This window comes from Lichenostomus cassidix, chromosome 6, assembly GCF_008360975.1.
Source record: "Lichenostomus cassidix isolate B80296 chromosome 6, HeHo_3.0, whole genome shotgun sequence".
NCBI classification, from domain to species: Eukaryota; Metazoa; Chordata; class Aves; order Passeriformes; family Meliphagidae; genus Lichenostomus; species Lichenostomus cassidix.
In genome coordinates, this window is record NC_139487.1 from 30348293 (window position 1) to 30371535 (window position 23243).

At 39.7% G+C, this 23243-nt stretch overlaps 1 long non-coding RNA gene across 5 annotated transcripts in view; it reads left to right on the forward strand.

Moving 5' to 3' along the window:
* Positions 1-23243, forward strand: part of LOC146435577 (uncharacterized) — a 358567-nt gene that overhangs the window by 222729 nt on the left and 112595 nt on the right. The window lies entirely within an intron of this gene.

The window sequence follows — 23243 nt, forward strand, 5'->3', positions numbered from 1 at the left end:
ATAAAACATATCTATCTTTTTCAAAAGAATTTTGAATTAATGCATCACAGCCAATGTACTTGTACACTCCTTTTAAAAAAGACTTGTCTCTAAAGGAAATGATACTTAGCTAATGAGTTGCAGTAATGATTCCTGAGCTCACTGGGCTGTTTTGCAATCTTTTGTTTTGTTTATGCTTTAATTTTTTTGAATCATAGAGCTTCATTTCTTGAATACTGCACTGGTAGTTTCCACAGTGGTTTTGAAAATGTAATTACATTTTCAGCTGATTATATATCAAAGTTTATTTTTAGACTTGTTTTTTATTACTGCTGGGGACTTCTACAAAAAATTTTAGACAATTTGAAATATTTTTTCTTTATCTAGTGTAACACTTGAAAGTAATTTTGCACACAGGAAGGTATTAGAACAGTATCAAGAAGAGACTGTAAAAAATTGCAACAGGTTTTATCTTAAGGTTTTGGTCAGTCAGCATGTAGTGTACAAATTGCATCATTTCCAAAGTAGTTCCTGTTCTGAGTATCATGGCACCCTTCCCCAGAGGCCTTGTCTTTGGCTTCTTAATGTGGAATCGCTACCTGCTCCAGTCTCTCTCTCAGCAGGTGTGTGTGTGTGCTGGTGCTGGCTCACTCACTTCATTTAAACCTGAAGCATTTTGTTCTCACTGTCCTCAAATGTGCTTCACAGCTTTGCCCAAAGCCGTGGCTTTATAGACTCACTGGAGGGTTGTTTCCTATACATTGGTCATTCAAAAGATTTCCCAGTATTGGGGAGCTCCCAGCTCATTTTTGCTTAGCAGATATTTTGTAAAATGTACTTATTATCTTCAGCTGTTGTGTATGAGCCTTTCTTTGTGAGGACATCAGGAAACCATATGAATTTTAGGGCAAAGAGAGCACAGAGGACGTTCTTGACCAGCATTCAAGAAGACACTGGAGCGCAATTAAATGGTAAGAGAGTATAATTAAATCAAGAAGCATAACATGTATGTATCATATTTGAAAGTATCACAAAGTGGATTGATTTTGCTCATTCTGCATTCTTAGTTCAAATAGGACATGGAGGGCTTGTAGAATGGAACTAAAAGAAATCTGGAAAAGGATAGAAATAAGAGACTAAAGACTTGAAAGGATGATGATAATAAATTCTTCCTGTAAATACTCATCTGTGAATACTCTTCTCAGTTGTAAAGAAGAAAGTATTCAAACTGTCCTGGTTACTTTCTACTAAAAGTCCAAGTGGAATAACTAGTTAATTTGTTTATTATTTACTGCTGACATTCTACTTGTCCAGTAAGCAATTCCCCAAAGTGCAACTTGCTGAAATCTACAACAATATATTTATTAACTATGAGGTTACAAATCAGTCTGTGGGAGAGTTTTAACAAGATTTGTTACGTATGCTATATCAGTTACTCAAGAGTTACAAGCCTTCTGCACGATTTTTTGCCTTTAGTGTTCCAGATTCACCCTCTCAGCACAGTAATGGATGGTGACAACTGTCACAGGATTTCTAGATCCTCTTTAGAAAATTATTAATGTAATTTCTTAAAGGAGATACAATACTCCCTTGAGCAGCCACCAGTGTTTCAAAGCATACTAAAGCCTTTTCTGTACACATATCAAGAAAACACAAAACTTAACAGTAAGTTTGTCACTTAAATTTAAGAAAGACTGAGGTGGACACAATCCCAATAGACAAAGCAGAAGTTCTCTGTAGGCTTCAAAGATCACATCTGTTGTCATTCAAACAGCTTTTGCTGTTCTAAAGCCTGAGTAGTACCCAGTAAACTGAATGTAATGGCTTTAGTGGACTTGGGTGCAGCTGGGGTAGCAGGATGGTCAGGGAGCTGCAGCCTGGGTCTGGTGCCTGTGCAACTACATCCTGCTGCTCACAGTGGCTGCAGAGCCTCCTTCTGTGCATTTCAGCTTGATTGAGCCCTGTAGCCTGAGACAGTTCACAATTTATTTGCTTTGAGGCATCTCATCCTTAGAGCATGGCCAACACAGCGAAGCTAGCCTCAGAAGGGTGTTTTGTAGAGGAGCTGGACATTCTGGAAATGCCCAAATTCACTTTCATGGCAGGTTAGGATAAAAACCTTGAAGTTCTTCAGTGAAAGAGAGTGAGGCTTCAGTGTAGTCTTTGCTGCAGCATATGAAACTAAATATAAAGAAAAAGAGAAGGACAGTGCTTGGAAGAAATCCTAGCAAGGTGTATTGTTGCTGGAAGATGCTTTTTTACAGAAAATGAGGCTGTTAACCCCATTAAGGTGTGGAGCCAGAAACCTGAGGGGCCTTTAAGAGGGGGCAGTCCCAGAGGCAGTCCCAGAGTTGATAACCTATGTCCTCTTTCCAGGGGGTAGACTGATAACTTAGAAACTCTTCCCTAAAGGTGTAGGGGAGGGGAAAGGGTTAGGGGTGTGGCAGTTGGTGAACTGTTAGAAATCTCCTGGAGACCAAGAAACTGATTTTTCTATTTCTGGACACCAGCTACCAGGGCATTGGGAGAATCTTAGCAAGATATCTGAGACGAGGCAATTCCTCAATTTTGACTTTGCTCTGAAAACAATGTTTTAAAGATTTTTATTTAGTAATTTCATTTACACTTGGGACCCTTCCATGATTTCATTAAGCACTATCTGTTCTCCCTGGAGAAATAAAACCCACACAGGGATACTCTCTTTTTCCTCCCTGAGTAAATCTTTGTCTATGACTAATGTTTCAATTGCTATAAAACATTGTAAAGATGACCATTGACTTTTGTCATTGAACATCTCATTAAAAAAAAAAAATACCCTGAAAGATGAAACTCTTATGTGCTCTTTCATTGACAACAAATATGAAAACATAGACATTTTGAACTAATTAAGTTTTCAGTTGCAAAAGTCCGGACAGAAGCCAAAAATATTGAATCTGGAAATTGTTATATCAGATTTTGCAAGTTATTATTTACATTATAGTTCACCTACTGAAAAAACTCTTTGTATTGATGTCATTATTCAAAGGATGGTAGCAGTTTAGGGCAAAGGTTAGGATGAAATTTGGATTAAGTATCTCTGCTCCAGAGCTTCTCAGCTGCCAGTGGCATTGCAGCTCAGTTTCTCCTGTTGGTGGTGGCAGGATGCTGGTGCAGGCTGTGCAGGGACACTTGTGCATTGGCAGTGCCAGAGAGGTGCTGGTCAAGCACCTGAGGAGTTAATTGATGTTGGAGCAGCTGCACAGACCACGTTGCACTTTCTGTAATCTCTTTGTAGCCAAGTTAGTTGCTTTTCTCTCCCTCATGTATCTCTGAGTTCCCTGCAATTCATCCTTGCTGTTGCAATTTCAATAGTTTATCTTGCTGCTGTGTCTTCTTTAATGAACATTCCTCCTCTGTCACTGCCTTTCAGGGATCCCAGATTGAACCTTGCTCCACACCATATGGGTATGTTAGACCTGAGCCAACCTCTCTATTTCCCTCTTCTCTACATTTCACAGAATAATGGAAATGGATGAGTTTTTTACCCTATAAATAAACATCCTGAGTTCTTGTGAAGCATCACGTGCCTCTTCCTGAAGCAGCAGTGCTTGCAGGTCCGTGTGGGATGTATGTGCAGTGGGTATGCACAGCTTTGGCACAGGGATAACTGCAGAGCCCTCTTTGGAGTCAGCAGTTATCATTCAGAAGGGGATGACCAGCAGTGCTCATGGCTCTTGAAATGTGACAGAGTATTCTGGTCACTGTTATGCAATCTCTGCTCATGCTGTGGGAGTTTGTTTTGCAGGGTTTTGTTTAGTCTATTTATGGGCACAGATTTGCTTTTGGATTTCGTACACATACTTAAGTTTTATCAAAACCACGTCTCTTCTGCTTATCTATCTGACTCGACCATAAGCAGTGGTGCAAGGTGAGGTCAAATCCTTTAGAGGTTCATTGGTGGTGTTATGAACCTCAAAAATGAAAGTAATGAGTTAAACCCCTTGAATCGAGAACCTTTCTGAAGATGTAAAAATCATGAATGTTTATATATCTTCTTTTCTGGTTCCGTGGTGCAAGGTTGCAAATTAATTTGTTAACACGATATGATAGGTAGTTTTGGCAAGATGATCTTTGGTGGAAAGTGTGCATAAAATCCTACAAGGCCAACCAGGTGACTACAAGAAGAGCAAGAAATGCTGAGTTTTCCCCATGAATGTTCACTAGATACATAAAAGACATACAAAATTGAGAGATGTTGACAAAATATAGTCTTGAGCCATTTCAGTAACTCTGCCTTACAGTCAGTATGGTTTGGACAGTGTTTTCCTAGTATCTTATTTCCTTCCTCTTTTTGTATTCTGAGAATTCATGTGATCACTCTCAGCAGATTGGTCTCCAATACCTGGAGGAGAGAAGCAGCACAGATACATGAGCCTTGTAGCCCTGAGATTCTACAATTGCTGCCTTAAAACATGCTTACAGATACGATCTTTTGAAAGGTCAAGGCCAATAAGTATATTCACGTACTTGCAGTTGCCAAAATTATACATAGATCTAATTTTAAAAAGTATATTAGTTAATGTAAGAAAAATTCACTGAGAGCAGTTTAAAAAAATATATATATATTAGCTTATCTCTGAAACAGGTCTCTACTGAAATCCACTGGTTTTGGTTTTCACATTGAACTAGGGATTTGCGTTAAAGATATCTGGAGGAGGGAGCTCTTTAGTAGTAGTCACTAAAACCATGTCGGTCTCAAAAACATATTGTAATTGTTACCATGAAAATATATACTAAACTGCTTGTAAATGAAAATTTCATGCAACACTATGATCAAAACCCCATCAACAGATATTAGTTATAAAATGTAATGCAAATGGTAAACAACTGTATATCTAAAAATCAGGATGAAAATGCACTGTTAATGCAAATTGCAATGCATGAAGGAGAAAGACTGCGGATTATTACAGAGCTCCGTTTCATATTTTGAAGTAATAACCTTTGGGAAATACATTCCTGCTGTTCATAAAAGTTACATTGCAAATTGTTCACAACCCCCTACTCACTCAGAAATAAAAAAAAATTCAAAATACATTTCAGAAATAGCATGGTCTCTCTCTGGTCAGATTCCATCAGCAAAGCATGAATTTCTTGGCAGTTTGTGTTTATCATCATTCTGCATAAGTAGGATCCTCATAGCAATCTGAGTGTCCCTGGCTTCCGTTGACTAGTGATTGATGAGGGATGCATCTTCTGGGTGTGGGATGCACTTCCAGCAGCTGTCAACACCCTTCCAGAGTTCCTCCATGTGTGTTAAATCGTACACTTAGTATTTGAGGAGGTAAAAAAGGGCAGGGACTGCTTTCCATCCCCTAACAGTAAGTTTGAGGGGGGGGCAAAGGCAGCAGAATTGTGTGCTTGCATTTTAGTGAATAGGATGTTGTTATAAATAAAAATACCCCAAACAGGGTATCATGGAAGAAGGAATGAGTGGGACGAGAAAAGGAAGGAACAGTAAACTTATCAGGAAAACTGCGTATCCTTATCCCTTGAAACATAAACAAAATTAGAAAAGAATGCTATAAAGTCAGGGGTTTTAAAATGGTGGAACTGCATGCTTTAAAATCATAATACCCATAATTTTAGTGGCAACTCTTTTTGTAGTGAAATAGGCTGGTTTTCTAATTTCCTGGCAAGGAATTTAGAAGTAATGTTCTATTAATATAGTGGAATACAAGAGGCATCAAAACAAAAGTTTTACATTAAGACCACATTTAAATAGACCCCAATACTATATACCATATTATTAATGTAGCAATATATTACCATGCAGTATGTCAAAAGGGGACAAAAAGACCATTGTTGGCCAGTATTTCCTGTGATGTTCAAGTCATCCAGTGTCTGCCATTAAGTTATGAATTACTGTTTTCACCATCCCCCAGTTTCTGGATGAGAATTGGGGGCTTACCGTCAGAAATAATTCATTGATCAGAATTGAGAAAAGTACCTCTATCCTTGTTTATTTCATGTTTTCAAGGACAAAGAAGTGAACTGGGAAGCCTGGGCCTAAAAAATAAACAAAACAAAAAAGGTTAGGTGGAGGGAATGACTGATGGGCTAGGAGAAGTTTCATCCTTGGGAGGTATCTAGGGCTGGGTGATGAGCAGGATGGTTAAACATGTTTGAAATGCCTGAAGAAAGTGAGTGAGGCTTTTCCTCAAACCAATCTCGTCTCTTCTTTCCTTATCTACTTAGTTCCACAAATACTGTGTGTATTGGCCATTAACAAAAATACCATTAACAGAAATTTCCTTTAGTAGATCTTAACGCAGTGTTTGCTGTTGCAAACAAGCTCAAAGCCATTCACCTTTCCCTTGTAGTGCTGAGCTGGGAACCCAGCTGTTCTTCCTTGTCTTGTAAGCAGAGCTCTCCTGAAGGAGCCAGAACTTTGGCTGTTGGATTACTCCCTTTTACAATTGCACACTGGAGAGCCCAGCTGTCAGCCTGAATCTGTGGCCTGTGTTAAAGTAGTTGCTGACAAAAGTAATCATCTGAAAGACTCATTTGGTCCACATCTCTTATGTCCAGGTTTCTTGCTATTAAGAAAAGGCAAATCCACAGGTGTGCTGAACTGAGAGTCAGACAGCTTCCAGGGATCCTGAATGGATGCACAGTAAAGGAAATATCAAGGGCTTAATCCAAGTCTGTGAAATTGTCAGCCTTGTACATTGCCAGCACTGAAACCTCTGTCCTTGAGGCTCACTTGCTGGTAATGTAAAACTCTGGCAGTGCTGCCCAGATGATCAGTTGAATCTGTAGATGTTTGCAGCTACAAAAGCCTTAGAAAAATTAAAGCTTTATGTGTGGGCACTTCTGCATTTCTGTATGCCTGTATCTATACCGTATGTTTTATTCTGATAGCTCTCAAGTAAAAGAGCAATAAAAATTTTAAGCAGCTGCCCTTTGTGATAGCTGCTACCTTGGGGCTCATTCCAATGCTCATTGAAAGTCAATGACAAAGATCCTATTACCTTTAATCATGCAGGATCAGGGTCCTGTATGACATGGTCAGTCCTGCTGAGCATTTGTTCAGAGAATATTCACTTGAACTAGACTATGCACTAGGCTCCACTAACTCATTTCTGCATTAGCTCTTACTAAATATTACGGTTCAGGCATGTCGGTAACCAGGCATGTCTGTCCATGGAAACAGACACAGTTGAGTAAACATTGGAACAGGGTCTTGAAAATAGTTTTTAAATTTATGACTGCTCATACAGAAAATGCTGTGGATATTCTTCCTAGCAAATCATGCAATTCATGGGTTCAGTGATAATCAGTGAAGTCTGAGGTTTAAACCCCAGATAGTTCTTGGTAATGAACTGGTCACATGCAGGCCACGGGCAGGGAATGACCCACTTCTAGTGTGGGGAACAAAAATGTACTGTCCCACCCTTAACAACAAACAGCAAAATCATACCTAACCTTCTAAAGGATCACATTCTTACCGTGGAGGTGGCAGGATCATGCTTTGTCATAGTGAAGTGTACTATTTTTTATGGATTTTGATGCTACCCTTCTTAAAACAGCCAAGTTTATTCAGGCCAAAATGCCTCTACAGGAATTCTACAGATGTCACATACATTATGTTATTTCAGGAGGGAATGGGAAAGAAAATCCTCAGCAGAATTGCTGCAGAAACGAATTTTTGTTCTTGACTTTTTTGTTTTATATCTTCTGCCTCATTGTGGCAGGAGAACTGAATGCAAATGAGAAAAAAGCCCAATCCCAGACACCAATTCTGTGGGATTTAATTTAGGGATTGAAACTCTGGCTTGATTTTTTTCTAGGCAATTTGCAAGTCAGATTATTTGAAAAATCCAGGCAGTCTAAATGTTTTTTCCTAGGCATAGGGGTGTTTTGGGTTTATCTTATCTATATCTTTTTTGCAGAGGCTGGTGATAAAAGGCCCCTTGCTTTGGGACTGTTTATAGGGGTGTGACTTTATCTCTCTGTGCTGCTGTCTCTCTAGGTTCTAGCAAAATGTGTAAGAAGTCCAGGGATGTCTCCTCTGTTTTTTTGAGAACACAGTTTTCTGTTTTCTGTCTCTTTCTCCACTGTGGCAGAAGCTGCCTTGCAAAGATGCAAAGTGCACAGATGAAGGGTATCTTCTGAAATCTGTGCCACTATTTTGTATCTTTTGTAATTAACACAATTGTACTCTCTTTTAGGAGAACCTTTTTCACCCTGCATTCTAACACTTTACGCTTTAATCAGAAACAGCAAAACCTTTTGTGGGGAATTATTCTATGTAGTTACAAGTGTTTGATCATTTTTTCAAGGTGATTCTTCACATGAGGATGCATATGCAGCTGTTTCATTTGCAAGTTCCATTAAAATCTTTGCTCGCTTGTTAGCTCTGGGATTGGATGAATTTCTGTTCAGGTCTGCTGAGCTGGGAAAGCTGGGATGGATGTGTTTGCATTTTAAGTAACTTCCACCAGTAAAGTTGATACAGCAGTGAGCTCTGAAAGTGTGGAAAGGAGATTTTATTAATTTTGTCTAAGTCTTCTCTGTCATGGAAGTTGATAGCTGCTTTTCTTCGTAGCTATTTCTGTGTACTAGACACTAGTTCCTGGGGTGTGAAAAGCCAGACTTTCTCATCTTCTGTTTGAAAGTAGCCCTGTTCCCAATTTCCATAGCCCTGCTCTGAATTCCTCACACACTCATTTATTTCTGTTTTGACCATATCTTTTCCCTCCAGCACTAGTATGGGAACTTCTGCTTGCTCCACAACCACTAGTTTTGTAATTTTGCTGCAGCACCCTCCAGCCAGTAATTCATGCAAACATACAATGTGCAAATTGGATTGGTTTTCATGGAGTAAATACCAATTCTACTCTGCATTAAGTGTGAGATTAGGTTGTTCAGCAGGGATGGATGAGTACTGGAGTAATCTGCCTGGAGTTGGCTGGGTCCCATGGAAGCCTGGAAGAACAGGCAAGACAAACCCCTCTCAGGAGCAGTTGTTCCTGCCTTTCTGCTCAGGGAGGGACTAAGTGACCTCTGAAGGTTCCTGACACACCTCCAGGCTCTGTGTATTTAATGATGGCTGTGTTTCATTCATCAGCTTGCGGGTTTGTTTATAGGGAAAAGCAGCATACACGAGCCTTGACTTTAGAGCTTCCACTTTTGAATCCCTAAGAGAGGGAATAAACTTCCTTCCCTTTTACCCTCTCAGGATGACCTTTGTTTTCACCATCCACACCTCCTACCAGCTGTGCTCAGGCAGGACACCCTCATTCCCTGCTTTTTCTGCATTGGATTCTTCATGGGCCTCTTCCACATGTGAGCCCTAATTCTGCCCTAATGGGTAAACAGTGTCCTGCTTCACCTGCCCTGCTCCTTGGCACCCCTAAGTTGCTGAGGGTTTTAATCTACCACAGAAGACAGTGATTTTTTTTTTTTTTTTTTCCCCTGGACTGGTGCTTCCCGTGGCTTGTGCGTTCTTCTCAGCTGGTTTACATGTAATTCCAGTCTGAAAGGTCGCTTATTTTAGCCAGAGTGCCTGCAAGAAAACAGTCACCTTAATAACAAGGTGTCACAAATAGGTTGGGAGGTATCCTAAAAAAATAATCCTAAAACATTGTCTGCTTTGCTCAGTTACCAAATCTTTAAATATATCTTGTGGGGTTTTTTATTCTTTCTGAATGTTTTTTAGGATTAAGCTCTCTGGGATCATCTCTTAGACTTTCTTTGCACCTCCGTGACAGAGTGTGTTAGTGTTAGAGTGTTACTACTATAGCAGTGGTTCACACAAAGTCCAGAAAATCTCAGCCCAGCTGCTGTAGTGATCCCTTTCTGAGCAAAATAAAACTTCAGTTTGCTTATCTAAATTAGACTGCATGCATACAATGTAGACCTAGTTGATGGTCATCAGCATTTATGAATAAGTCTTGTGAAAATGGTCTGCAGAAGGGAAGACTTCGCAACTAATCTTCTAATCTTTTTTAGGGTCCTCCTGAAATGGTACCCTTATGTTTCAAGGCAATTTAGTGCCAGTACTTTTAGTATTTAAACCAATCCATTGAGGAAAACCAGAGCCACATTGTTAGTATAATAAATACTGAAAGCAGATTATTTTACTCTTTGAATCTATTCCTACAGTGCTATACAAAAACTTCTCTGTTGGTTATTAAGAATTTAGGGCATGGATGAATGTCAGTGGGAGTCCATGGAAATAATTCCTTTGACTTCAATTGGATTAGTATCAGTTTCTTATGAAATAACTATAGGAAGACTGTGTAGGAATGGTTGATGAAATTCGTAATTCATAGAAATACCAGACTAAAAGGAATAAATATCAAGACCACTTAGTTGTTGTGAGAGACAGAGAAGTGAAAGACCTTCCACCAGCTAATTAAGAAATACATCCCTTTTAATACATTCATAAAATGCTTCAGACATGCAGCATTAATGAAATCAATGTTCGTTTGGAGCTTAGCTTTACTGAATCAGGGCCTGGCAAACATCTCTGGATTATGCAGATCTGCTGTCACAGGGAAAACCCGTCTGTTCCTGCATTAGCAATAATAATTCTCAGAAACTTTGTAGCATTTTGATGAAAAGAATGTAATGATAAGAGTATCAGATTGTTTCCAGATGCATGAGCAAATGTACTTTGTTGAACCTCTGAGAGGATCGTCGCTCACATTGATGGCCTCTAACTAAGCATCTGTCAAGTTACTTAATGCTTGGGTGTTCTTTAAGATGTTTCTTCTTTTCAAAGAAAAAAGTAGTTGATCCAGATTAAAGTAATACTTTTCCTGAAGGAAAAAAAAGTTATGTCAGGTGTTGGAGAGCTGGTGTAATGACCAAATTAAATCTGATTGCATTTTTTACTTTTCTGTGTTCTGTATTTATAGGAATTATATTTATCACCAAAGAATTAAAATACCAGTTATTTGTCTCAAGTGCCACAGAAGCAGATGCTTATGTTTTGTAATTCAATATATACTGGATTGATTTCTTCTAATTTTTTGCTCTCTGATAGAAATATGCCCAGTATTCAGCTACTAAAAGTGTTTTTACATCATCCTTATTTCCTTCCAACCCTCACTGAAGTTAAAAATAGCCACTGGGCTGACCTCAGCTGAGGAAAAGATTGATTTTTCATAGCCGGAAAATATTGTTTTATTTACAGCTGAAGAATATAGAGATATAAGTCCCATTTTTAGGGACATTGCTTAACATTTCCATGTGATTGAGTTTGAAGAATGTTTAAAATCTGTAATTTTTAAACACTATTGGGAGAATAGAAAATCTCATCTAGAAGTTTTATAGAAGGTGAAATGAAGGCTCAGCTGTAGGTTTCTTTAGCAGGATATTAACTGTTGGGTGAAAGCAGATGGTTGTTTTCTTCTTGATTCATGGCAGAAAGGCATCTTCTGTACTGGTGGTAATATTACGCAAAAGACTACATGTCAGAATTCAATTCATTTTAGTTTAATGCATCTTCTAAAAAATACTTAATATACTTTTAAATATACTTTTATACTTTTTTTATACTTAATATACTTTTAAAGATTCTCTATGCAGCTTCATTTCTGTTTTGCAAGTCATAATGAAGGTGATGATCATTCTGCTTTCATGTGAATGACAGTGGGCAGCTATCAGAAACATTTTGGTATTTGTTTAGGACAAGGCTGGCCACAGAGAAAAGGTGTGTTTTCAGCCAACTCGTTCTATTTTTCTCAGTGTAAAAAGGAGCTCCGCCAGTCTTGGCATAATTTCAGACGGCAGGGTGGTTGGAGAAGAGCAAGTCATCCAAGTTCCTGGAGAACAAGTCATCAAACACTTTTCTTTCTGTTGTTTAGTGATGTTTGCCTCCCTCTGGGCAGGTGCTTCCATCTCCACCCTGTTGGAGCAAGGTCTCCAGGAAGAGGCTTTCCCCAGCTTCACAGAACCTGGGCCCTCATCCTACAGTGTCTTCCCTGACTCTGGGCAAACAGTGTCTGTATGCTGAACATCATTCACTCAAAAGCTTCCTGTCCTTCAGTGTGCTGAATCAATACAGACATCCTCGTGAGTTCCTTGCCAATTTCCTGCTCAGAAATGCCCAGACCTTCCAGGAGGATTTGTGTCCTGCGGTGTCTCCAAGCAGCCCTGTGTGCACAGGGCTTGCTGAGCTCTTGCACTGCCCTCAGTGTCAGCTGGCCACATCCCTGACTGCACAGCCTTTCCCTCTCTGGCTTTTAAGCAGGACCTGGCAGGCACAAGTAGAAGCTTGGGTTAGTACAACTTGGGAACAAGCTGAGCAGCAGGGTGTGTCTGTGTTCTTCACGTGTGCAATTCAACACTGCTTTAAAACTATAAAAATGGAGGGGAGTTTGTTTTGAGGGTATGGCTAAACTTCATTAAGAGGTCGGGTTTCTTCAGGCCAAGTTCAATGCTGGAAGTAAGGTTTAATCAATAGTATAGTTCTGCACAGGTCTGATTGATTGATTCAGCCTTTCGTGTACTCATGAGATGGAGGAATGAAATACAAAATGTTCCCTGAAATAAGCAGTGGATGGTCCTTTCAGGTAAATGGCTGTTCTCTCTCCTTGGGGCAAAGCCCCACGATGCTTATTCATATGATTTATTATTCTGCTGCACTCTATATTGTCTCATAATATCTCACTTCCCACATCATCTTGGTGATCATTCACTTCATCTGTTTTGGTCTCAATTCTCACTACTGAATAGGAGAAATCTGAATGGCACCTTCTATTTTTAAGTGAGTTTTCCTCTGAGTCCTGGGCTTGACCTAATCTTTACAAACAGAACTTCAACAAAAAAGACCTTTTAGAGTTTCTGCATAGTAAAATTCTAGAAACTCAGGCTGGTGAAGTATTAACCAGCCCTGGATACTGCTTCCTGTACCAGATAGAAGTCTTCTAAGATTAACTTGAATTTTTCCACATGAAACTGAATTTAACTATGCTTATGCAACCAATTTATGCTGAAATATATATGTAAACACAGTACGGGAAAAAGACACTTTTGAAGGATTTCTGAGGATATGTGTAAATTGGTAAGGGCACCCCTGAAGATGATACACACATTATGTAAAGGCAAACTACTAGTCTCCATACCTTTGTATAAAAAGAGCTGCTGTTAATGGTTATACAATAATTTATTTATAGTACGTTATATAATGCTTTTGAATTCTGGTGAGAAAGACTTCTCTAAGTCCCATATAGGCACTCGGATGCACTTCAGTTTGGTTCATTTCCTATTTACTGGGATTCAGTTCTGCTCTCCTCTGCCAATTGTTAATTAAAAACTTCCATATTACTTGGCTACCACTGAAATAATGTAGCTGAGTGGATAAAAGTTCCACTTCTACAAAAGTTGTGGTATTTTTATTCACAATGTTCCCTTGCAGTTTTTCTCCTCTGTGTAATATTGGTGCTGATATTTTTATCTCTGTCAGCCTTAAACTCCAGAATTTTATTTGATAGTTTAAGAATATTGCAAGATTTAAAAAAAAACCAACCTACCAACCAAAACCAACCAAGGAGGGGTGGCTTGCATGCAGAATTTAAAATTGGCAAATAGAGTTTTATTTTATTCTGGTTATTTTTGTTCTTATTACTTTCCCTTTCTTTTGGATAACTACTTTTCTTAGTTTAATGTCTTGATATATTAGGTATGTTCAGCAATTAGGTATGTGCAGCAAAGCATTTGAGAGGTTTTCTGAACACACTAGAAGTTTTAATTAACTGGTTAGCTTTTCTGCCAGTGTCAGTATCTTTCTGTGTGCTCTGAGCTAGGTAACCATCTCTGGTGACTAATTCACTAAGAAGATTTTTGTTTAGCCTTTAAAATCCAGCTATTAGAAAATGGCCTTTCAAACAGAAATAGGTGTTGGTGAAGTTAAATTATTTCCTAGTCTACATTAAAAATGTCAACCACATAAAGCAGTATGTGTATCTGCTTGATTGGGTTTTATTTTAAATAAGAGAGCAGTGGTTAAACAAAAAAATCCTTCACCACTGCAGACCACTGGTGGAACACTAGTCATGTTAATGAGAGAGTATTCTCAGAAACAGTCCAAATCAGAAATAGGTTAACCATGAAAATTGTGTAACTGGGAATAATTTTACCCCTATTCTCCTGGGTTTCTGCCTTGGATGTGTAGAGTTCAGTGTCTGGAAAGCAGAGGTACAGCTGGCTACATTTTGTTCATCTTAACTAGAGAAGTTCCTGATGGTTTTTCCCCCCAAAAAATGTCCTGATTGTGCCTGTACTTGGCTTTGTTTGCAGAGCAGATAAGTTTTCTGATTTGCCAACCCTTCTCTGACAACAGGGAGAACTCAGTGCAATTCCCAAGTAGCACCAGGCAGTCATTTATTTGTTTTTCTGCCTACACCAAAACAAATCCCAGCTGGTGGCAGCAGGTTGGCGTGGAGCCTTTGGTGGGCACAGATTCCTCCTAGAAAGGTTATTAATATCCTTGAAGTAAAATGTGTATTGAAATGTTTTAATGGGGGAGGAAGAATAAGTTTCTCTTGGAAAAGAAAGCTTCGCTTCTAAATATTTGCTGAGTTACCACTGCATAGCAAACGTCTCTTGCTAATTGACCAAGCTGCTTTTGCATATTTGTCAGAGGTACCCTGCTGCAGTAGAACCTTGAGCTGTGTTCATAATGTCCCAAGGTCTCATCAGGGATGAAGGTCACTCAGCATCTCTGGGTTAAACATGGACTTCGTCTTCTTTCTCCTGGCTGTTCGTAGAACATGCTGACATTTTTTTCACATGCTGGAGTTACTCTTTAGTAATTTCCTCCTGTATAATGCTGCTTTGTAATCTCAAATGTCAGGTACAGATCATTAGATTTATTTCTAAAATGAATTTTAATGTAGAGCAGTTTCTTCTTCTATTCATACTTGACTGTCTCCAGAACAGAGCCTCCCTATACAAGCTATTATCCAATTCCTGCCTTTCATGTGTTTACGTTTATGTTCATAGTGTCCATTAATATTCAGAAACTGTACATGGGCTTAAAAATATATTTTATATGATCACTAAATACCACTAAACCTTTTTTTTTGTAGAAGCAAATACCGTACTCCCTCTCCCCAAAAAGACACAGATGATGATTATTTCAAATTAAGATACAGACAGGACAGCATCCACATTTCTATATGCTTTGAGCTGAGGATATAGGAGTGGCAGACAAGGAAGTGGAGCTTTTTGTGTGTGCTAGGAGCTTGGGATGTGGTCAGCAATGAGAAAGGACAGAACGAGGAGCCAGTGATGTGCAGTTGGAACTCAACACACGTTGAGCATGACGTGGAGAGGCAGCTTTCACTCAGTCAGTAACATGTAGAGGCTAGAGAAGAAAGCAAACAGATTATTGCAGACATGATCTTAGGAGAACGACTGTCGTAAGGAGTTGGGGGGGAAAATGTGAGAAGGAGCCAGAGAAGAAGGGATGTGGTTGGCTTTCTCCAGGAGTCAAGAAAGGAGTGGGCAGCCTTCCTCATCTTCCACTCTGAGCAGGCTCTGGAGCCCACCAGGATGGTGGCTGCCTAGCAGCTCTTCTTTCCCTGGCAAAGCAGCTCACTGCCTTTAGCCACTCCTAGTGCTGCTCAGTACTGTGCCTTTAAAGATTGCTTGGTTGGGGTTTTTTCCATGAAATTTTTAAAAAAATTTTAAACTCCAGCTTGGAGTGCTTAAGTTTAATGTTTTTAATGTATTCTGAAGAACAGAAGGTCAAAATCACTCCAAGAAAGAGATTAACCTATTGAGTAAAAAACAGTGGTAGATATGTAATGTAATAAGTTTGATACATTTGGGTAGTAGCAAAAGATAGCCAGTCAATGCATAATAATTATTTTCCTGTTTGTGTTAGCACAGCCTTGTACTGTCACACTTGTAATTAATGTTACCACTGAGGTGGAATTGTGAAAAGGCTGTGCCAGCCAATTAAAATGGTAATATGACTTCAGAATCTGTTTGTGATCGTATTGATTCCTTTAAATGGAAAGCTTCTCTGTGACCTTTTCCAAGCACATACTGTACTTTTCACACTTCTGTAGATTAGTCTTGTAGAATGGTATTTTAAATTGTCACACAGTAGGCTTGTAGAATTTTATAAATTGCCTAAAAGATGATAAAAACTACTCTGATTTTGTGATAAAGAGCATTAGAGCACTGCCAGCAGATCATGAAAAGTGCCTCTGAAAGTCTACTGGGAATCCCCCATGGCAGAATGAAAATCACAGTAGAGCAATTAGGAAGAGGAAGATGTCTTTTATGAAGACACAGGTATTTGTTGTGGTGGAAAACTTGTTTTAAAAATACAATACAGCTTTAGCTATCAAAGAAAATTTAGAATAAGAGCAATTTATGGTTCATAATGTATAAAAATGTGAGTAAAAAGACTTTTTGAGATTTGGAAGAAAGTAGGCACTACAGCTGAGTCTGTTAAACCATAAAACATTGGGCATGGACTTCATTCCTCAGATACTTAGGTGTGAGAGATGAACCTAAAGAAAAATTCCACATGAGAGTCCACCTTCTCCCATGCTTTACAAGTCTGAATCTTGAGATAGAAGCCAATGAGTCAGGTGTGAGGGGATTTGGCCTTTCTGGAGAGAGAAAAATACTTGGAGAAGGGTTTGAGCAAATGGATTTTAATTGTGACGAAGAACTGCTTTTGAATCTCTCAAGGGCAAGACATTAATATGCTGTCAGCCTTTCTCAGTTAGAGATTCCTTGTCTCTGAGAAGAGGTAAACATAGATGCATTATTGGCTACTTGCTTATTTGAGCCAGCTCTGCCCCTTTTTCAGGAAATAAGAGGAATGTACACTGATTTCTTAAGTGTTTCTTGATAGGTGACAGGCTTTGCCTTCCACTGGCAAGCTGCTCTGTAGGTCTGCTAGCCTTTCAACTGCTCACACTTCTGTGCATGCTCTTCAGCTGGGTGATTCTCACTCACATCCTGCATACTCCTTGAGACCAAATTGAGGCTGAGTCTCTCTCCTTTTCACAACTCCCTTAAAAACTGGGAATTTTTTAAGCAGTCTTAGCTGCCAACTAAACAGTCTCCTTCCCATCCCAGTGTTATGATCAGTCACTCCATCTGGCATGGCTTGTGAGTAAAATAAAGCCAAAGTGAAATTCTTCTCATCAAGGCCTGTGGATTTATATGGGGTTTATATTCCTCATTCCCTGGATATTTGATTTTAAATTCTAAACTCTCTTAACCATCACAATCCACTCAGTTTTTGCTTTCTGTTTTTCCTTTGTATTGCCTTGTCTCCTTCATTATCAAATTTCCTTAATCAAATTTCTGTCATTAAATTTTTTTCTGTGAAATACATTGATACTTATCAATAAGGGCTAGACCTTCCCATTCATCATCTTTGTGATTTTTCTTGTGCTTTGAGTATTTCTCTGATGCTGGAAGGGCTGTGTGTGCATGAAGGGAAATAACTGGACAGCTTCCTGAGTGGTGTGTGCAGTGAGGTTTGTGCACCTACTGCAGGTGTATGCTGGGCAGGCAGTGGGTGCTGTGTGAGCTGTGGGGCTGCTGGTTGTTATTTGAGATGCACTCAGCACCTGGGGGAGACTGATGGTAACAGAGGTGGCTCTGCCTCTGCAGTGCAGTGCTCTGAGTTGCACATGTGTGTTTTTGTGCTCATTTCTGCAGCAAGGATGACCAAAACCTGGCCAAAATGCCTGAATTTTGTCTTGCTTCCCATGGTGAGTGTCTTTAGGAGAGAACTCATCAGAGGCAACTGTTTCCTGTACTCTGCTGTGCCAGGCAGAGGCAGATGAAGCAGCTGTGGTAGATGTCAGACTGCTTTACCCACCTCTCCCCTAAAGGGTACTACACCCATCTGGTGCAGCAGGGCACTGTGGAAGCACATTTCCTCTGTGCAGTGAGTGCCTGAAGAAACAGTCTTGGAGATTTACAAATCTCAGCTGGAATAGTCAGGCAATATGTGGTGGCCCAGAGAAGCCACAGTGCTGCTGGCCTTGCTCCAGACAGGTAGAGAGGGGAGTGCACTGGTCTTGTCTGGGCTTGCTGTGACATCCTGTGGGCCGGCATTAGTGCCTTGTGGAAGGTCAATTTAATTTGCTTTTTGATGCTCTTGCCTATCATGTACAATAATGAGTGTGCTGCTGTGCATCAGCAAAGTGGTCTGGTAGCTTTGTCAACATGTTTCACTTGCTGGTGCAGGAAGATATATGTGGACATACAGAAATGGAGGAATTATTTGGATAGTGCTGGAGAGTTGGTTGGCATGGCAGGCACAGAGGCTTATTCCCACCATCCCCACATAAACTGCCCCATGAGTTTTGTCACACAAGGGACTGTGGGGAGTGTGCACAATAAAACCAGAGTCTTGGAGCAAAGAGTAAGACTGCATTGATAGGGTAGGCACACACAAATTTTGAAAAAAAAAAACCATAAATACTGGATCAGCCAAATGTAAAGATAACCCTTTTGCTTGAAAATATTTCATGGCTACGTGTCTTGCATTTGATGTAGCTTTAAGTCTGGATTTCTGCTAAGAAGATAAAGATTTCCTTGTTGGATCAATTTCCCATGACAAATTGTCTGATTTATGTAACAGTGCTACAACTCTGGGCTTTGTAACCTTTATCTGTGTAAATCTTGAATCTGATGACTCGGCCCTATTAAAGGTAGTATTAGTGAGTCCTTTCCAAGATGCTCTCAGATCCACCTTGGAAGGCTTTCTATTTGGTGCTTTCCACCTACAGCAGAATTCCAGCTGAATGAGCACATAGGTAACGTGCAGTGGTAGCAAACAGTACTGCCAAACCTTGACTTTGCATCCCCATGGAAAGCCTGGGGAAGCTGATGAGCTGCACCACCTTCTCTAGCAGCTCTCCACCTGTTCATATGCCCTCTTTAGAGTTCTTTCCACGTCAGTGGGCATTAATGATGGACAGTTTGCAGCAGGAATAAAGTCCTTCTGAGTATCCCGAGTGGACAAGTGGTGCATTTCCTGCAGGAGATACTGTGTGAGGTCTTTGACTCGGTGACTCATCATTTCTAGAGACACCTGCCTGACTGGGCTCACCAGATCTGTTTGAGGCAGTCTGGAAGAATCTCTCAGCCCACACAACTGTTCTTGTGTATATGCAACTCCTCGCTGAAATTTTAGGGTAACTTGGTGTAGGAACTGAAGCACGAGCTGGCCAGTCACCAGTCTGGTGAGCCACTGCCAGTCGAATAGAACTCCATTAAACTATCAGCTTTTGGGTTGAGTATTCCTATATGAAAACAGATTTTCTCTCCAATATTCACAGGTTTGACAGAGAGCAAAATATTTCCATTTCCCCCAGCAAACAGCTTGTCCTCATGTAATGACAGTTTTCCATCTGCAAGAGCTGCCTTTTTGATACCACAAACCACCTGAGGTGAAAATGTAACTGACTTGCTTTGCTGTAAACCTGCCAAAAGTAAAATTATTTTTGCCTGTAGCAAGAACTGTTTTTGTGCCAGTGTATTTTCCAACTTTGCTAAAAGTTACATACTTCTGATTTTACCAGAACAGAAGAATAGCTGTAGTGTATCTCTTGGCAAATTAGCCTATGTTATTGTGAATCAAGGCAGCAGTTTTATTTGGGACTTCAGGCTTCATATTCACAGAAGAAATCTCTAGTGTGTCAAATTATGCCTTATCAGTACCTGAATCTGAGCTTCTAAATCGCAGGTAAGACAGAAAAGCAGACCCATTTCTTGAAATAAAGGGAACTGCAAGTTTGCATTTTCAGCTCCTTTTGAAGTCAAGGAACTTTTGTTTCGATTTTATAATATAGATTTAAGTATGTAATGCATTTGTTTTGGAAATATTTGACCTGGAGAATCATATATTAGTTACAAATGCTCCAATTAGAGAGAGAGAGAGAGATTTCCACAGTACAGAAAAATGACGTGGGAGAAAAGAAAACAAAATGATTTGTGTCTTTAGAGGTCTGAATTTTAGTGGTTTGCCCAACATTATCTTCTGTCAGACTCTAAGGCCAACCTCAAATATTAATAATTATTTAAAAATAATACATTTTCATGGTGTACTTAGAATTGACTTCTGACAGTGACTTATTTTTTCCATGCGCTGTGATTGTCCTTGTATTAGGAGATACTTAATAAAAAGGCATTACTTGCCCTGACTTTGGCAGCATTCCAAAGGATTTGACAAGTTGTATCATGTCTTTAATACAGTGCAGCATTTCAAATTCTAAGGAAGTTATCCCTTGTGTGCCTGTGCAAACTTTGGCCAGCAAGGGGACTCTCAGAACAAGAGTGCAAGCCACGGAAACCTGCAGACTTCTTCCTTCTCTCTGATCTAAACCAATGGCGCTGCTAGAGAGTTTTCTTTCCCAGCATCTTGCAATTTTAGGAATATGCTGGTATTTGGTAAGGCTTCTTCCTTCCTGTGCTTCCTATTTATGCAAAAATCCTTCTGCCACGGTTCCTTTATGCCAAACAACCTTGCCTTTTCCTCCTGTTGCCCATGACAGCATCTCATTGCTTCTGCTTAGTTCTGCTATTCCCCAGGAAGGTTATTCCCCTTCGGAAGGCAGAGCACAATGACTTTATCCCGGTGCTGCTGCACACCCTGTCTGTGCCCTTCCTGTGCTTGCTGAATCCAGCTGTGCTCGCTGAATCCAGCTGTGCTCAGGGTGGGGCTGAGGGGCACATCCTGCACTCCTGCCTTGTCAGGTCCCCAACCTCTGCCGTGGGCACAGAGGCTCTGATTGGAGCAATGGACTTCAACCAGTATCTTTCCTAGTTCATTACTGCTGCAAGGATGGAGAGTTCTTTGATAAGGTTTTATGCAGTGGGAAATACAAAGTGAGAAAAATAGGAATACAAGAGACCCAAATATTCATCACAGTTCTTTCCTAGGAGAAAAATACTGTTCCAGTGAAATCAATATCAGTGTCTCTGTTGATTTTTGCAGAGCTGAGAAAAATTTCAGCATGGAATAATAAGCCTTGGCTGCCTCTTTTCCCGGTTCTATTTGCATTTCATCAAGTAATGGAGTATCAGCTACAGCACATTAGAAAAGCCAATCTATATTCTGACCAGCTATGGACTCAGTAATTTGACAGAGCTTTAAGTCAACATTACTTTAAAGTATTTTTAATCACAACAACATGAAAAATAGCATGGGTTATTACTCCACTAGGAAATAAATGTAAAACAGTGCAAAATGGCAAGACAGTTAAAAAACTCCAAACCTTCTTCTAGAAGAGACTCTCTAACAACATGCGATAAAGCTTAACACTGTGACAGTCTAAAAATTGACAGTTGAATCATCTTAAAATAATACGGTGGGAGCTGTCCAAATGTAGTCATCAACAACTGCTGGCTACCAAGCGCCCTAGAAAAATCACTGCAATCACCCAAGTTACAACATGCACTCAGAGGTTCAAGATAAATCAGTGCAGTAGTGTTTGCATGCTAAACAATGTTAAATCGTGTCTTGACTTCTACTGAACCTACAAAAATGTCCCCCAAATTAAAATATTTAGAACAGAATATCATGTCACAAGAAATTAATTTTAAGAGACATTCCACATATTGATGTATATTATGTACATAAATCATCTTGAAAGTATTTTGAGTGTCACATTGGATATAAGAAAAGATGCATTACATTTTCTGTGTGAAAGAATTATTAGGCTGCAGCACCAGATTGGGGCTGCGGTTGTTTTGATTTTGACAGTCAATCATTTCAATAGAGATGGAATGCAAAATGTTTCAAGCCAAACTTTTAGAGAAATGTATAGGTACTGTCATTATGTCTTTAAATATTCTAGAGAAGAAAAACAAAATTAAAAAAGATTCATCATGAAAATAAGGATAGTCTCAATCTAGAATTTCAGCTGGAAATGAAACTACTGTGGTACTACTACCAAATCACAAAGGTCACAAGGGTTTTTCCTTGGACCTGTAGGTCTAAATGACAGAACAGTAATGCCACACTTGCCTTGGAAGCCAGCAATAATACATAGGAGAAATTAGGTGAAATAAGTTGAATATGATTGTTTCAACCAGGCAGAATTGCTGCAGTTCTGATTTCAGTGCACAGCACTTATATCACCTGGAGCAGTTGCTTCGCTGTTCCTCAGTGTTGCCTTACGAGGCTGTGGTTGTTCTGAATCAGGGTTCAGAGGAAGGTCTGTGGCTCTGTCATGGGGATGGGGGAGGGTGTTTGTGTAGTTTCATAGTAGCCTGTGAAGACAACACAATACACCTCTGCTCTTCAAAATAAAATTTTAGTTTGTACTGAGAGAATATCAAAGTGGCACCTGTTTAGCAGCACAGTCTTACTCTGTCAAGTTGTGATATGTGGTAAAAACAGGGATTTAATGCACTTATCACAGGTCCATTCAAGTCAATTCTTAATAAAGTTTTTTCACAGATCGTTGTAACAGAGTTCCAAATACACGTAGTTGATCTACTGAGTTGCTCTCCAGCAATGCTCAGCTGGTTTTGGAAGTGCCTTGTAGAGATATGGTAACTTGTAAACCTAACCTGTAAATCTATCTTGTAAACTGCAGGTGTATTGTAAAAGTCTGCTTGCTCAGTCTGTTTTCATTTCAGGCGAAGTCTCCGTCCCTCTGGAAGCAGAAGGGTTCCTAAATGCATACCCTTGTGGAGGACAGTCCCCATAGTTCGGGAGGGATTGGGATGAAGTTAGTGTTTGGAACCATGGGCTGTGTTCACAGACTCAGGCCTCTTTTGAATCTCCAAATCCTGTTGCTTTCTCCTTTACCATTCTCTATCTAGATATGCTGTTGCAAATCCTTAATTCCTTCAGCCACAGATTACGTCATTATAGGCTTTGTAACTCTGAGGTTTGTATATAATATCTGAAAATTACATGGCATGTTTTCTTTTTTACAACTATTATGGATCAAGAATCACTGTTCTTTTGTGATTGAGAACTTTTGAATTTCAATCCTGTTTTAACAACAAGCAGTAAATTAGCAATGATGAGAACTGTGTGTTCCTACATGTAAAGCCAGCCTTTCCTGCAGGCAGGCTGTGCTCTGCTCTCCAGGCTCCATAGGTGCCATGGCAGTTGTTGCTGTAGCAAGCCTAGCAAAAATCAGTGTGATCTTCATCATCTGTTTTTTAGCACGGATATCCTGTCAGTGTCAATGTCCTGAGAACTGAACTCTGTTATAGGTACCTAATTTTTTTACAGGCATTTAAAATGAATTTTTCATGTTAACCATAGA